The 17,921-nt window shown below is 43.1% G+C and overlaps 1 protein-coding gene across 2 annotated transcripts in view; it reads left to right on the forward strand.

Moving 5' to 3' along the window:
* kdm6ba (lysine (K)-specific demethylase 6B, a) overlaps window positions 1-17,921 on the forward strand; it is a 96,777-nt gene that overhangs the window by 29,356 nt on the left and 49,500 nt on the right. For both annotated transcript variants that reach the window (XM_066680440.1, XM_066680441.1), the window contains exon 3: window positions 14,918-14,969. The gene's annotated coding sequence lies outside the window, so the exon portion shown is untranslated. The remainder of the gene's footprint in view (window positions 1-14,917; window positions 14,970-17,921) is intronic.

Consider the following 17,921-nt stretch of genomic DNA (forward strand, 5'->3'; position numbering starts at 1 on the left):
TTCATTCATTCCTTCATTGTCTGTGAAGGCTAATCCAGTTCTGGGTCGCGGTGGGTCCAGAGCTTACCCAGAATCACTGGGCGCAAGGCAGGACATTCACTCACACACTCACACCTACGGACACTTTTGAGTCGCCAATCCACCTACCAACGTGTGTTTTTTGACCGTGGGAGGTAACCGGAGCACCCGGAGGAAACCCACACAGACACAGGGAGAACACACCACACTCCTCACAGACAGTCACCCGGAGGAAACCCACGCAGACACAGGGAGAACACACCACACTCCTCACAGACAGTCACCCGGAGGAAACCCACGCAGACACAGGGAGAACACACCACACTCCTCACAGACAGTCACCCGGAGGAAACCCACGCAGACACAGGGAGAACACACCACACTCCTCACAGACAGTCACCCGGAGGAAACCCACGCAGACACAGGGAGAACACACCACACTCCTCACAGACAGTCACCCGGAGGAAACCCACGCAGACACAGAGAGAACACACCACACTCCTCAAAGACAGTCACCCGGAGGAAACCCACGCAGACACAGAGAGAACACACCACAGTCCTCAAAGACAGTCACCCGGAGGAAACCCACGCAGACACAGGGAGAACACACCACACTCTTCACAGACAGTCACCCGGAGGAAACCCACGCGGACACAGAGAGAACACACCACACTCCTCAAAGACAGTCACCCGGAGGAAACCCACGCAGACACAGGGAGAACACACCACACTCCTCACAGACAGTCACCCGGAGGAAACCCACGCGGACACAGGGAGAACACACCACACTCCTCACAGACAGTCACCCGGAGGAAACCCACGAGGACACAGAGAGAACACACCACACTCCTCAAAGACAGTCACCCGGAGGAAACCCACGCGGACACAGAGAGAACACACCACACTCCTTACAAACAGTCACCCGGAGTGGTCTCTGGAGCTGTTTGACAGACACTACCTGCTGCGCCACTATAGGGTTTAATATGATGTCTGCCCAACCTTTGCAGCTATAACAGCTTCAACCCTTCTGAGAAGGGTTTAGGAGTGTGTTTAAGGGTATTTGTGAGGTCAAACCCGTTCATCCATGTCTTTATTGACCTTGCTTGGTGCACAGTCATGTTGGAACAGGAAAGGGTCATCCCCAAACTGTTACCACAAAGTTGGGAGCTTGAACTTGTCCAAAATCATTTGGCATGCCGAAGCATTAAGAGTTCCTTTCACTGGAACTAAGGGGCCGAGCCCAACACCTGAAAAACAACCCCACACCATAATCCCCACCCTCCACCAAACTTTACACTTGGCACAATACAGTCAGACAAGTACCATTCTCCTGGTAACCGCCAAACCCAGACTCGTCCATCAGACTTTCAAACAGAGAAGAGTGATTTGTCTCACATGCTTTACACCACTGAACCTGAGGCTTTGCGTTCCGCTTGCTGATGTAAAGCTTGGCTGTAGCTGCTCAGCCATGGAAACCCATTCCATGAAGCTCTTTTTGCACTGTTCCTGAGTTAATCTAAAGGCCAAATGAAGTTTGGAGGCCTGTAGTGATTGATTCTGCGGAAAGAAGGTGACCTCTGCGCACTCAGGATCGGCTGACCCCACTCTGTTATTTTATGTGGCCTACCCCTTCATGGCTATTCCTAATCACTTTACCTTTATTATAATACCACATTTCACGACTGGATGTAACATACTATCACACTGGATGTCACTGAGCTGTGGAGAGCGACCCATTCTATCACATGTGTTTTTAGATGCCTAGGTGGTGTATATGGAGGTGCCTGGAACACCTGAATTCAATGGCTTTGATGGGTGAGTGAATACTTGTATGAATATATAGTGTATAATGACATGATGTCTCTGGCCAGTGCCTTCTGAAATTTGCCTTTTTCTTTTCCTTCTTGAGCTTCAGCTCTGAATTCTATATAAACTCACATGACCAGCAGGGCCAGACAGCCCCTCCCCCACAGCTAAAGTTAATTCCCCAGGCTCCTGCTTCAACACCACAACACACAATAGCAGCTGTTACCCCTCACAGCGCTGCTGAAAGTTTGTCAAAGTTGCCGGAGAAACTATAGCGCCCGTGGAGCTGAAGTGCATTGGTTGTTGAGGGCGTGGAATGCCCTGCGCTAATGACTTCAGTTTGATGCTAAGTGTGTGTTTGAAGCGGTGTGTGTAGTAGATTTAGAGCAACTGAAGGCACACTTTGCAATTTATTCTTTACTAACGGTTGTGTGGAAACGACAGACACGGAACAGTGGTGAATCTTTTGTTATTGAAGAATTCATTAAAGTTATAAAAGAATGAATTCTGGCAAAAAGAAAGCTAATGGTATCACAGCAAAAACGGTCTGGAACTGTCCCAGATCTTTTCAGTACGTCCAACAACCACCTGGAGCTGAAACTAAACGGAAGCTTTGTTTGAATCTACTCTTCTGTTTTTGATGTGCTCTGTTGCGCTCAGAGGAAATGATAAACAAAACTTTGACCAGTTACAAAGTAGCAATGACTCTTATCGCCAAGGTAACCATTTTAAATTAATTCTAGTTAAATTAATTAAATCAGTAACAAGCTCAAGAGCGAAAAATAGATCATGTTTTGAAAATCCTCAATGAAGCCGATGTACGAGATTATTATGTAGCTATGTACCACCCCCTCTGCAGGTCATGGTGTTTACTGCAGCAGGTAACTTTCCTGCATCAACCTCTTTGTTGCACTCTTGCTTCACACTGTTAAATGCTTGAGAAGTACTAAATTCACCGGCATGTGGGGTCAAAGCCAGTGTAGGACACTACACCGACGTCTGAAACAATGAACAGACGTCTATTTTCATTGAAGGTTGTCCTTTTTATGAATAACAGTCAAATCAATGTATTCTAAATATTAGTTTAAAGTTGGAAGCTAATTAATTAATAAATGGAAAAACGTTACTAAAAACATGACCCACCCCCACTTCGTGTGAGGTATTTATTCTCTCTCACTCTCTCTCTCTCATTATCTGTCTCTCTCTCTGTCTCTCTTTCTCATTCTGTCTCTCTCTCTTTCTCATTCTCTCTGTCTGTCTATCTCTCTCTTTCTCTCCCTGGTTCTCTGTCTCTCTCTTTCTATCATTTTCTCTCTCTCTTTCTCATTCTGTCTCTCTCTCTCATTCTCTGTCTCTCTCTCTCTCTCTCTTTCTATCATTCTCTGTCTCTCCCTGGTTCTCTGTCTCTCTCTTTCTCATTCTCTCTGTCTCTGTCTATCTCTCTCTCTTTCTCTCCCTGGTTCTCTGTCTCTCTCTCTCTTTCTCATTCTGTCTCTCTCTTTCTCATTCTCTCTGTCTCTCTGTCTCTCTCTCTCTCTCTCCCTGGTTCTCTGTCTCTCTCTCTTTCTCTCTCCCTGGTTCTCTGTCTCTCTCTCTTTCTATCATTCTCTCTCTCTCTCTCTCTCTCTCTCTCTCCCTGGTTCTCTGTCTCTCTCTCTTTCTATCATTCTCTCTCTCTCTCTCTCTCTCTCTCTCTCTCTCTCTCTCTCTCACTGGGTCTACACTCTATACCGTACCATTAGTAATATGCCTGAAGTATACAATAATACGGCTCGGTATTATCCTATTTTTTTCCACTCTGTCATATAGTGTATTTGGGGGAGGGAGGGTAGACATGCCGACGCCCTCTCAGACATAGGTGTCTGCAGTGGTAGGAGCATGCAGCCCTCTCAGCCAATACAGAGCCACAACAGGCGCCACTGCTACAGTGGTGTGTGTGTGTTTGACTTTAAGTGTGTGTGCTTTGGATTACTCATTCGCTTGCTCCCCTTATCCCTTATCACCATATCACACAAGCCCCGTGTGAGTCTCTGTCTGTGTGCATGCATTTTTTTGCATGAAATAAAGCAGTTTTGCATTTGATGCTCATACAGTTTAAAGTCTGTAGTGTTGTATGCTCTGTCTCCCTGCTGTAGTGCTGCTCTATTTTTGTTTCTGGCAGCTCTGTGAACTGTAGGGGTGACTCACGCTGTCGTGTTTGTGCCAGAAACGTGCACGTTTCAGACTGAGATTGGACACAGAAGCCTAGGCCCTAATGCACATTTGTAAACACTATCCATAAGTATACACATTCAGGCATAAACTCCCTGAACTCACAAACGTGTGCTTTGTTTGTGTGTGTGTGTGTGTGTGTGTCAGAGAGAAGAGAGAGAATGTTAGACAAAGTCACGTGAGGCAGAACAGCTGCATGTGGTTTGTGTTTATATTCCTACTGTGCCTCTCCTCTCTCGTTTTCTTCTACTTTTCTTTCTCTCATTCTCACCTCACTCTGTATTTATTTATTTATTTTTTTCTCTTAAATTTTCTTTTTTTTATTATTCCTTACTCTTTTTCTTTCCTCTCTCGTCTCCTTTTTTTTTCTAGTCATTACAGCCTTGTCTAGTGACCTCAGACCCACCGGTTATCAAAACATTGACCATAAGACAGGCACACACACACACACACACACACACATTGTTGTATTCGTCTCTCGTATACTGACTCTTTGTATCTCTGTTAAGAGATTCCAGATGCTGAGACATACATGTGCCTATTCACCTTTGTGCATATGTGTGTTTTCATTTTAGCCCTTAGTGGATTCAGATGTGTGTGTGTGTGTGTGTGTGTGCGTGCGCTGTAGTATTTTGTCTAGGTAGTGGCTGGTGCTGGCTGACTCAGCTGATTCTGAGCATTTAATAGGGTCTGTGGGGCAGATCCAGATCCGGCAACATTTAATAAGGTCCGTGTGCTTTCTGGGCCTTGGTTCAGACCCTGCCCCAAGCCAAGATGATGCAAACAGGCACTGTAATATGTGTGTGTGTGTGTATGTGTTACCGTAATGCATACATTCTTATAGACCCATGCTACTGGATTATCCAATTAATTTATAATGCAGTTACTGGGTGACACTAAAGTGCATAAGTGTGTGTGCATGCTAGTGCGTTTTTTTTAAAGCCATGTACTAGTACTTGAGTCTGGTCTTTGATATTGAGACCCTCCAAATACAATGTCCCTTTGGTTTTGTTAATCATTGTGAACATCTATGTGGAACTCTCAAGAAAAATATCGAAATTGTGCCACATTTCTTTAACAGACATTGAGAAGCACTGCTGTGGTGTGTCCTGATTTCAGTCTTAGCTTCATGTGTCTTTAGCTCTTTTACACATTCATGGTGTCACAGAAATATTCCAGCCTTTACCCAGAAGTAAAGCTTTGTTGTAGAGGGCTGAAAGTATAAAGTCTGGATAATGCCCAATGCAAAGTCCTGATAATGTCAGAGTGAGCACATGTCTGTAGAGTCTGTAATGTTCTGGAGAATTACACTGTTGGGGAGGCACCACAGGCTTAGTGGTGAGCACGTTCGCCTCCCAGCGCTGGGATCTTGGGTTCAAGTCCCATCTGGGTGGAGTTTCCATGTTCTCCCTGTGTCTGCGTGGGTTTCCTCCGAGGGCTCCGGTTTCCTCCCACATTCCAAAAACATGAGGGTAGGCTTCTCTAATAACCATCCTGGTGTGTGAGTGAATGAATGTCTGTATGTGTGTATGCCCAGATATGGATTGGCGCTCTGTCCTGGGTTATACCCTAGTGCCCGATGCAGTCCTCCAGGTGGACGGTCGTTCCTGGTCGAGAGTATGCTGTGCGCGTTTGGCTGCCGCTTCCCACCAGTGTGTGTGTGTGTGTTCTGAGCAGTGTGGATTGTAAAGCGTCCTTGGGTGTCTAGAAAGGCGCTATATAAGTGTAAAGATACATACATATATACAGTGCCTCACAGGTGCCACTCCATTCCTAAAGCTTGCGCAGTATTTCCAACAGTGAGAACAACTCCGGAAAATGTCCAGACGTAATTCATATGTAAAAACGACTTTTATCTTGGCCTTGACTCAGACTTGATGTGTCCTACGCACTTAAAAATGACGGTTCTTCAAGGGTTTTTGGCAAAGAATATGGATTTATGTAGGACCTTGAACACTTGAAGAAGCTTTGCATCATGAATGGGTGTTTCAGGCTGATAGAGCATGTCCTGTAGATGGTTCTATGTAGCACATTTTTGGTGCCATATGGAACCTTTTTCTAAACCATCTGTAGCACATTCTCCATCAATCTGAAGAGCCCTGTCACAATGCAAATACCCTTTAATCGTGCAAAAGATTCTTCACATGTTCAGGATTCAGTATTCTATAGAGAACCTGTTTCTTTACTTAAAAGAACCCTTGAAGAACCATAATTTTTATGAGTGTCGTCTAAGGCTTGACCTGGATTCAGTGTGTCCTTGTCTGTGTCTTGACTTGGACTTGTTTTCCAACCACGGTTTTGATTTTGACACAGTGTATTCTGGTCTCTGGTCTCGACTCATATTCAACAATAATGGTCTTGAATACAACACTGCTATCTATTTAGGGACAGGAATACGCACGTGTGTGTCCTATATGGTGATTTGTAGCTTTGTTACATTACAACACTAAGTTGTTTTGGAACAATGTCCTGTGGGTGAAGCATGATCTTGTAAAGAGAATACACATTTATGGGCAACTTGCTAAACTTCTGGTGCTGGATTGCAGCAGAATCTGCCATTAACAAGTGTACACACCTCTAAAACCACACCAGACTTTTAGCATCCAGACTACATTCAGTGGAGTGAGCAAAACAAATTTGGTGGTGAAACTCATTTTTTTTTTTCTAGCTACAAAATTCCTTTCACGCAGCCCACATCTGCATGCTCAGTTGGAGTTTTCCGAGGGACGTTTCAGTCATGCTACCTTACATTAGCTGCGTGGGCTTGTTATCTGTTGTACAGTTTTGACACGTGCACCATCACCTGCTACGATCTTAGTTTTTGAAGCTTTTAATTCATTTAAGAAATGCACATTCTGTTCCATCCAAATAACACTTGGTGTGTGGGTAATACCACTTCAAATGCAAGTAGGGAAAAGAGGCTCAGTTCCCTTCTCTTCTGTATCTGTTCATGTCCATGGGCAAGACTCCTAACGCTAGAGAACAATCTAATTAATGCCGTAAATGTAAGACACTGGATAAACCAAATGCAGGATCTTTATATATTTTCATTTTAATAGTGTATTTTTGTCACTTTGCCGCATGGATACAGGCGTGTATCCAAAAGACGTCCAAGAAGGTCTGTCTGTTTTTGTTTTTTCTTTGCTTTTAACCTGTTAGGTCCGTGTGTTACATATGAGCCCCTTTCACACATACACAGTAATCCAGACTTTACCCAGAGCTGAATATATCAACACAAATGTCTGTAACAGTGTTCCAGATATTATCTGGTCTTTATCTTGCCAGCCCCCTAGTGCAAAGTCCGGGTAATGGCCAAGTGAGCTCCTGTGTGAATAGAGCCGCTAATGTTCCAGAGTGTTCACACTGAACTTGTGCTGTGCCTACTGCACGTACCGCACAGGTCTGAAACCAACGTAGAAAAAAAAGAAATGTCCGGACCTGATTCTCTGGACATTTCACAGAGTTCACACATGAAAATGGCTTTAGCGGTACATAAACATGCCTCAGGTTACAGTGACCTGTGTTTGTGCTGGTATTTGTTTTGGCTGAACACCAAGTTCTTTTTGCAAATCATGTTCTCTCTCTTTTAGCCTAGACTGACACACACACACACACACACACACATACACACACACAGTCCAGGCTCTGGGCCAGAGTCACAGGTTAAAGGTGAAAGGTTAGAGAGAAGCGTCCAAGACTTGAAAAGCGTATCTATTGCTGTTGCAGAAAAGGTCATATTCAGAAAGTTCATAGGTCATTCCTCTCTGTCATGCTTCAGCACGTGCCCCGAGCAGGTGTCCTAGCAACCAGAGTCAAAGTGTTTGCTGAGTAAATATGTAACCGGCGCACACAGTCTTTGATGTTTTGGTTCATGGCCAAATGAGATGCAGCGGTAATGGAGAGCACACACTTTATTGTAGTCTGTTCATCTGATCTGTGTGTATGTATGTGTCTGTGTGTACTATTGTCCTTTCACTCAGGCATTACAGGGTATGTTTTCTGTTCTACTCCAAGAACACTTTAGTTTGAAGCTCTTGTGAAAAGCCCTTGTGTTTGTGGATACCGAAGCCTGGCTATGAATTGTTTACCTTTTCCAAAGTTGCTAAACAGGTAAAATACTTTAGACACAAGGGAGTTGTTGTGTGATCTTGTCTTTATTAATGAAACATTTCAGTGAATCCTGGAGTCTCAGATTTCAACAACAGACAGTCACCCGGAGGAAACCCACGCAAACACAGGGAGAACACGCCACACTCCTCACAGACAGTCACCCGGAGGAAACCCACACAGAAACAGGGAGAACACACCACACTCCTCACAGACAGTCACCCGGAGGAAACCCACGCAGACACAGGGAGAACACACCACACTCCTCACAGACAGTCCCCTGGAGGAAACCCACGCAAACACAGGGAGAACACACCACACTCCTCACAGACAGTCACTCGGAGGAAACCCACGCAAACACAGGGAGAACACGCCACACTCCTCACAGACAGTCACTCGGAGGAAACCCACGCAAACACAGGGAGAACACGCCACACTCCTCACAGACAGTCACACGGAGGAAACCCACTCAGACACAGGGAGAACACACCACACTCCTCACAGACAGTCACACGGAGGAAACCCACGCAGATACAGGGAGAACACGCCACACTCCTCACAGACAGTCACACGGAGGAAACCCACGCAGACACAGGGAGAACAACACCACACTCCTCACCGACAGTCACCCGGTGCGGGAATCGAACCCACAACCTCCAGGTCCCATTTGCATTTCATGTCAGAAAGGAGAGTCACTGAGGCTGAATGAGCTTTAAGGCTCATATTAGCTTTAACTGACTATGTCTTTATCAGCTGAGATGACCACGTTTGGCCAAATGATCTATACACTCACTAGTGTCAACACTTTTTATCTCTCTCTCTCTCTCTCTCTCTCTCTCACACACACACACAAAAGCACAGACTTTGAGAGGAGATACAAGCCTTGGTTTTCAGACACGTTTCCAGTGTTTTCTTCATCCTCTTTGATTTGAATGCCAGAGAAAGAGAGATCTAGTTCACTCAAACATTGTGTGTACTGGTGGGAATTCTCATTTTCACTCTCATCTGATTTGCAATTGGAGGGTGTGTGTGTGTGTGTGTGTGTGTGTGTGTGTGTGTGTGTGTGTGAGAGAGAGAGAGAGAGAGAGAGAGAGAATTAGGAATAACAGATTAGTTCACGCTCACTCTCTCTTTTCCTTTGTCCCCTTTGTCTCTGACTCTAGAGAGAAGTTGAGTCAGAAACGATTACATAATGAAGTGTTGGATATAGAGATGACACAGATTGGATGCTCAGTCCTGGTACTGGGCCAATACAAAAAAATCTACATCAGACATTGGAGGCAAGGAAAGAACTAATCTAATCTTTTTTTGTGAAACAAAATCTAGTCTGAAATCTCAGAGAACGATTTGTAACACAGTGTAATGTTAAGCAAATTAGCCTCATGTAAGTTAAAGGCAGTAGACAATTCTGGAGAACTACTCTTTTCTTTACAAAATAAACATGAAAGCTCTGCCCTCTAAAGCCATGACAGGAATTACAGGGCTCAGGTTTAGCCTTTACATTTGTATCTTTTAAAGTGGGATTGGGTTATAGTTGGACTACGTGGTCGCGTACGCATCATGGCTACGTCACGTTTCCTGCATCTTTTTTGGCGCATCCTCTGAAAATACAGGTGCAGTACATGCGTTAAACGGTAGGAGCAGCATCACCACGGCAGAAAGTTTAGAAAAAGGTCTCAGAGCCAGTTACAAGCGTAGCACATGGGCAAGTATGTAAACTCTTACGCTCACAACACAGACAGTTGTCAATGCGAACGCAGGCATACCTCTACCCTAGAAACTGTAGCCTTTTGTGGTTGAATTTAAGCTTCCCTGTACGTTATTATTAACATTGGAATTCACACAGAAGCTCCATTTTAAATTGAGTTATTTACATTTGTAGCACGCTCTGTGTGTAATTACCTTGAGGCAAGTAGCGTTATCAATGATAGAACCAATGCAGAGATGTTGTGCTCTTAAGAATCCCTGAAGTTAAAAGAAAACTGATTTGCTAAGCAAAGTGTTACTGCGCCAGTTGTAGTTGGAGAAGATTATTTGGGCTTAGGACTACGGCTGTGTTTTTGTGAGAATGTGTGTCTCTGCATTCTTTAGTAATTATTTATATCAGTCGGCAGTAGTTCCTGTTTACGTGTCTGCATCTGACTCTTGTTTATCTTCCTGAGAAGCAAATATGTGTGTGTTTTTCAGTTTGTCTGTGTGCTTGTGTTTTGGGTCTGCATTCAATGAGGATCTATAAATATTAAAGTCTGTGCTTGTGCATATTTTGACATGACTTTGTGTTGTTTATTATGTGTGTGTGTGTGTGTGTGTGTGTCCATTCTTTTACTATGGGTCCTCTTTGTGCTTCTAGCTGTGTGACAGTGTTAGCATGTAACAAGCAGAAATGGCACAGCTAAAAATATCCCGTAAACCCGTTCACCCTTCCCTCACCCTGATCTGGGATAAACTCCCCCCGCTCTGACCATGGATTGCTCCACCCTCTCATAAAATGCAAGCTGTTCCTCCTGCACATTCCACATGATGGAGCAAACCAAAATATGGCCAAAACAGGGGGTGACCAATTGTACCTAATAAAATTAAGCGTATTCTCAGACCTAAATAACTTGAACAATATGCATGTGCAAGTGGCTCTGTTTGTGTGAGAGTGCTTGTGCAGAGTCATGCAAGTGGGTGTGTTTATATATATTTATATACGTGTGTGTGTGTGTGTGTGTTTGGCCAGCTGTGTAGTGTGCCTGTGTACATTCTGCAGGTTCTAAGAAAAGGGGGTTGGGAGAGATTTGGAAAATCCAGTTGCTGGATTCCTTCTTCTCTATGAACATGTCCAGAACAGCCATACACACAGAGTCTAATACATTGGCACTCCAACTTACTGTGTGTGTGTGTGTGTGTGTGTGTTAGAGAGAGAGAGGGAGAGGGAGATTAGGTTAATCTGCCTGCTATGCTTCCATGTCCTGAGACAATGACATAATTCCGGCCCCTCCCCCTTACTTTATTCCTTTAGCCTAAACAGGAAGTAGTTTGGCTTCTGGTTTTTCATCTTACTTCATAAGAAGGATCACTCTGAACCACACACACTCATTTACTGCCCCTAAAATTTTGCAATATTTAAAAAGGTAATATAAATATGAAGTATTAGTAAAATTAATAAAACCTTAAACCTTAATAACTCAGTGTGTAACTCACCAGTGAGTAATGTTGTAAATAATAACCCAATATATTCCGTAATTGCATAAATGTTACTAATAAGGTTATTAGAGATATAGAACACACTGTGCTTTTGTCCTTAAAGGCCTTATTACATTGTGTCCCCAGGGCATGACCCGGGAGAATCTGTTGGAGGGGGGAAAGTGCTGAACATCGCACTTCAGGGTTTAGATTAAAGAAGTAGGGTCTCTAGATAGATTAGACGAGTCTAATAAACATGTTGAAGAACATCCCGAGTAGGAAACTTGATCTAATCGTCTGGAATTATTTTGCTGACGGGGTAAAATAGAGACACCAGATACAGGGGTTGGACAATGAAAGTGAAACACCTGTCGTTGTAGTGTGGGAGGTTTCATGGCTAAATTGGAGCAGCCTGGTGGACAATCTTCATTAACTCCACACTGCACCAGTAAGACCATGTGCATCCAATGGTTCAAACATTGTGTCCTGAAGGCGGTGCCGTGTATCAGGACGACAACGCACCAATACACACAGCGAGACTGGTGAAAGACTGGTTTGATGAACATGAAAGTGAAGTTGAACATCTCCCATGGCCTGCCCAGTCACCAGATCTAAATATTATTGAGCCACTTTGGGGTGTTTTGGAGGAGCGAGTCAGGAAACGTTTTCCTCCACCAGCATCACGTAGAGACCTGGCCACTATCCTGCAAGAAGAATGGCTTCAAATCCTACACCGTACTAATAAACTATTGTGGTCTTAGTTTCATTGTCCAACCTCTGTATAGCATAAGATGCCAGTTTAAGAATGACCGGGTTTGTGCGATGAGACATGATGTAAAAACAACCGAACAGTACACATGACAGTGGGGTGTACGTGACTAGGGTCTTTGGGCCTAAAATCCTTTGAGCATCCATCTTCCTTCCTGGTGACACTTAGACTATTGCCATAACACTCAGCATCTTCAAAAAAAATATGGTTCATATCTTTGTGCATAATACCAACATGATCATGCATCCCTAATGAATCGAATGACTTTTTTAGGTCAGCGTTTCTAAAAATAAAATAAGTAAGGAACCGGGAAAATGGAACAACTGCTGATTTCTATTCATTTACTTTGCAGTTTCTGCTGTTCTCCTTAATGCTGATGTGGAGGCAGTTGTTTTGAATTTTGGATGATAATTACATTGTACTCAGAACTAATTTTATGATGGTAATGAATTGGATTTTATATATGTTTACAATAAATGTGTATTTATTACTATTAGTATTTTTTTATATTCATATTAGGTAGTGTCGCAGTCACACAGTTACAGGGTACTGGCGCCGGGGTTGTAGGGTCAAGCCCTGCTCCTGCAGGCTGTCTGTGAGGAGTGTGGTGTGTTCTTCCCATGTCCTGCTCTGGTTTCCTCCCACGTTCCAAAAACAAATGTTGGTAGGCGGCTTGGTGACTCAAATATGCTCCTAGGTTTGAATGTGTGAGTGTGTGTCACCCTGTGAAGGACTGGCGCCCCCTGAAGGGTGTGTTCCTGCCTTGCGCCCATTTTTTGTAATAGTCATTCAGGCAGTCACCGCTTGTCTGTAACTGCTAATCCAGTTGAGGGTCACCGTAGGTCCAGGGCCTACCCAGAATCACTGGACTCAGAGTTTTTAGACACAGAGAGAACTTTAAACGTTAAAAAAAGCACAAACTGAAATGAGGATATTGCTCATGACTGCTTCATAGGTGGGTAATTTTGACTTATTTTTGCTGTTCCACTTAAGGCAGAAATGTCTCCAGACTCGGGAGATGGCTAACTGCATTAGCAAAAGTGCTATAAAGTTTCTGTGGTAATTCAAACAGTAAATAAAACTTAGTTAAACTTCATCCATGTGCATATTTTTTCCTTCAAACATAACGTTTGTCAGGTCGGGGCGGACTAAAGGAGGCGGACACACACGCTATAACACTGATTTTATTTATACGAACAAAACAGATATGGCTAGAGAGACAATACACAGGGAGCTAACAGAGACCTAGACGGGGGAAGCTAACCGGAGACCTAGACAAAGGGAGCTAAACAGACTTAACCTGGACACAGAGAGAGCTAACGGGTCTGACAGACTACAGAGCTAAAGAGACTAAATGGTACAGACAGACCGGACTGACAAAGGAAAAAGAAGCAAACCAAGGAACAGACGAGACAAAGACTAGAGAGAGAGAGAAACGAATGGAGAGCACAAAACGAAGGTGGAAGCAAACGGAGCACACAAAGCGCGGGAAAGGAAAACACTAACAGACCAGAGAGAGAAACAGACAAGACAAACAAGTGACTGAAGAGCGAACGATGACGTAAACCGAATGTCCAACCAAAAGGGAAAGAGACAAGGGAGCTTAAATACACAACACAGACAAGGGACACCTGGAACAGACAACGAGGAGGCAGGATTACAAATGAGACACTGACTAGGAGGTGGGACTAGGGCGGAGACAGGAACAACAACAACAAAGATAAAAAACAAAGCTAAATGAGCACATGGTGGGAACAGACACAGGACAGGGCCAGCTGCATTTCCCCTCAATTGTAGACATTCCCTTTAAATGGTACAATATAAGGGCAAAACATCAGGAAACACAATACATTACACCTACACGGGGTTTGATGATTTCCTGTTCTAAATCCATAGGTATTAATATTGAGTTTGTTCATCTTTTACAGCTGCAACAGCTTCCATTCTTCTGGGAAGGCCTTCTACAAAATTTTGTAGTGACTCTGTTGGCATTTTTGCTTCCGAAAGAGCATTTGTGAGGTCAGAGACAGTTGTTAGAAAAATGGCCTGGCTCACAATCAGTTTCTTCCACACCAAACTCACCCAACCATACCTTTATGAACCTTGCTTTGTGCACAGGGGCACAGTCATTCTGGAACAGACAAATGCCTTCTCCATACTTTTCCCTGGAAGAATACAGTTGTCCAAAATGTCTTGATATTCTGAAGCATTAAGATTGCCATTCACTTCAACTAATGGGCCTAAGGTAACAGCACTGAAATATTATCCCTGCTCCATCCAACTTCACTGTTGGCACAATGCAGTCAGGCACATAACGTTCTCCTGGCATTACTCTGACAGCCATGAAGAGAAATGTACAGTCACTCCACAGGAAACGTTTCCACTCGCAGAACCCAGGCTTTACTCCACTTCATCCAATACTTACTTTATTTCTGTCCATACGGTGTACGTTAATGGAAAGGACTCAGAGCATCAGACCAAAAATACTATGCTTTGTTGTATGTTTTGTTTATATATGTGTCTGCCAGAATTGCTAATGTGTAGTAGGGTGTGTGTGTGTTTAAGTACAGGGTCAGAGGCCCAGGCAGTCTCCACACACTCTCTCCTCAGCTGTAATCATTGAATGTGGGAGTACTCTTTACGACTGACTGACTAGCTAACGACCACACTGCACCACACTTAACCTTCACAAACCATCTCTTTCTCTCTCTGTTCCCTCTTCCACTCTATCGCTCTCTCTTTCCCTCTTGTGTGTTTGATTGTCTAGTAGTGGTGTGTGTGTATGTGGTTTTAAGTGTTGGTGTGTTTGTTAACACTGTGTGTATCCTGTAATTTCAGGTCCAGGAAGGAGCCACTCCCAAACAGGAAAAGACAACAGAACCGCTGGCAGGTAAAAAGGACCTGGGTGTGTGGGTGTTTATGTTGATGCACGTATGGCTTATGGATGAACTTAGCGGCTGCTGGAAGGAGTTGAATGGCAGAAATAACAAGAGGCAGGCAAGATATCAAATGTATATGTTTGTTTATATTAACAGTAATACACCTTGTGTATTTATGTATTTATGTATTTCTTTTGCTACCCAAATGAATATTGGTAATACATTGGAGAAATAAAATAGTGCTTTAAAATTAAAAATAAAATGGAGGATTGAATCCTCAGGAGCTACAGCTCTGCCTCTTTACAGAAGTCTCTCTCTCTCTCTCTCTCTCTCTCTCTCTCTCTCTCTCTCTCTCTCTCTATGAACAGATGGGTCGAGGTATCAGATTTTAATGAAAGAAAGTGTGAAGGAGAGTGTGAGACTCATGACTGACATCGCACACACTTTTTTTTAATTAACACTTACTACAATTTGCGCTTAGATGATGAGTGTACCCCTTTGTGTGAATTTGTTATAATAAAGTTTCAAACCTTTTGGCTTTTTAAGTAGAATTCCATGTAATTCCATATGTCTTGAGAGATGTGAATGAAATCCTACCTTAAAATTCACACGTTCAGGGAGTATTCAAAGACAGAGACTTTGTGATGGAGATATCTTCTTTAGTATAGAATTAGATTTTTCTTAAATATAAGTATGAAACAGTGACATCAGAAACAAATCTTGGGACTTTTTCTTCAAATAAGACTAAGTTGGCTCACTCTCTCTTTGCGTTGCTTGCTTTTCTCATATAAGTTCATTGTGCTCTATATTCAGCAATATCTCAGCTTCCATTGACTTTCTTTCGGTGCTGTACAGATTACACACCCTTATTCACACACCCTCTTTAACATTGTGTGTGTGACCTTAATATATAAAGAGGTTTAACTGACATGGACAGACAGCAGTTGCATTTGTTTGAATATTTCATGCTTTAGAGTAGGGCTGAAAGATTAACTGTATTTACATCAAATTTGCAATTTCAAAGAGTGCTGTTTTCATATCGCAACGGCTTTTTTTTTGGATTAGAGACTACATAGTTAAGAAAAAAATATATATTTTTTTTTGCCCCTTCACCTGGAGGAAACCCACACAGACACAGGGAGAACACACCACACTCCTCACAGACAGTCACCCGGAGGAAACCCACGCAGACACAGGGAGAACACACCACACTCCTCACAGACAGTCACCCGGAGCAAACCCATGCAGACACAGGGAGAACACACCACACTCCTCAGACAGTCACCTGGAGGAAACCCACGCAGACACAGGGAGAACACACCACACTCCTCACAGACAGTCACCCGGAGGAAACCCACACAGACACAGGGAGAACACACCACACTCCTCACAGACAGTCACCCGGAGGAAACCCACACAGACACAGGGAGAACACACCACACTCCTCACAGACAGTCACCCGGAGCAAACCCACGCAGACACAGGGAGAACACACCACACTCCTCACGGACAGTCACCCGGAGCGGGACTCGAACCCACAACCTCCAGGACCATGGAACTGTATAACCGTGCCACCCGTCTTTAAAATAATGTCATATCTTATTCTTTTTGTGTATGGAATTATAGACTTTAATTTATAGAAAACAATTTCAGTTTAGCTCACAATCCCAATAATGTTCAGGGAAAAAAATCGCAATTAACCATTTTCCACTAAATGAGGTTTAACTCTCCATTATAGGTGACATTCACGATTTTAATCAAAAAACAATGCTGAGGATAAGGGGTAATTCTGTCTGTAAAGGGGTAAAAAAAAAAAAAAATAAAAAATAAAAATAAAAAAAGGTCTCGGTCCAATATGCAAGGCTTTCTCTCTGCTCGTGGCAGAACAAAGGCATCTACAGTTTTTAGACAATAGAGAGAATCCCTAACATTTGAAAAGCATCAATTGGGATGAGGATATTGTCTCCAAATTCAGGAGACCGCTTACTGCATCATCAAAAGGGCTATAAAAACAACTCGGGTTACAAATGAGTTGCTATGGTAATTCAAACAGTGATTACAAACTTTCATACAAAATTAACTTCAGCCAAGTACAAACAACAGTAATAGTTTTGCCTCAAACACACCATTACACCTTTAAAAGATGCGGAGCTTCTGAACGTAAACACACCAGACAGAACAGCGTTTCCCCACAATCATGATGTCCCCTTTAAACGGTGATGTGAGGCAGCCAAAGGACAATACTCTTAGCAGATTCTTTTTCTCAGTAACGTGACTTATATCCATTTTAACAAACAACTCTGTTGCAAACGTATTTCATTTTGGAAAGGATTATATAGTCCTACGATGTCTTTGTTGGAAGTGATCAGTCAAACGAGGGCACTGTAGAAAGTGCAGTGTATGAAGCTCAGGAGCCGTTAGTAGAGAAATGCCTTCAGCGTTAATTGCACACAGCTGTAGCTTGTTAAACATTAATTGCCAATTAATCAGAAGCGCTGCTCCCAGATGAGTATATTGTAAAGAAAAGCTGGAGAGAAGGAGTGAATAGCAGAGAATGACAAAGAGTGATAATTATTTAGGCTCTGGAGGAGTAGAGTTTTTCCTGTGCTCACGTATCCATTTCCTTTCTTTATTTATGGTAACACACTTTCATCATCCTGTCCTTCTATACCTCCACTGCCTCGGCGGGATATAGAAGAAAAATAGGGATGCTTAGTGTGTGTGTGAGTGTGTGTGTGTGACTGTATGTAGTTATCTCTGTATGTGTAAATTGTGATACATTTTTTAAACATTTTCATTATATACACAGTATGCGTCTTATGTAGTTTGTCACAGAATGTATTTTAAATAGTAATACTAATAAATACTAATAGTAACTACTTGCATTAACGTTTATGTTAAAGTTACAAATGTATTCAAGTATAAAACATTTTAATTTAAACACATTTCCTCACGTCTCGAGT

Source organism: Hoplias malabaricus, chromosome 9 (assembly GCF_029633855.1).
Source record: "Hoplias malabaricus isolate fHopMal1 chromosome 9, fHopMal1.hap1, whole genome shotgun sequence".
Classification (NCBI taxonomy): domain Eukaryota; kingdom Metazoa; phylum Chordata; class Actinopteri; order Characiformes; family Erythrinidae; genus Hoplias; species Hoplias malabaricus.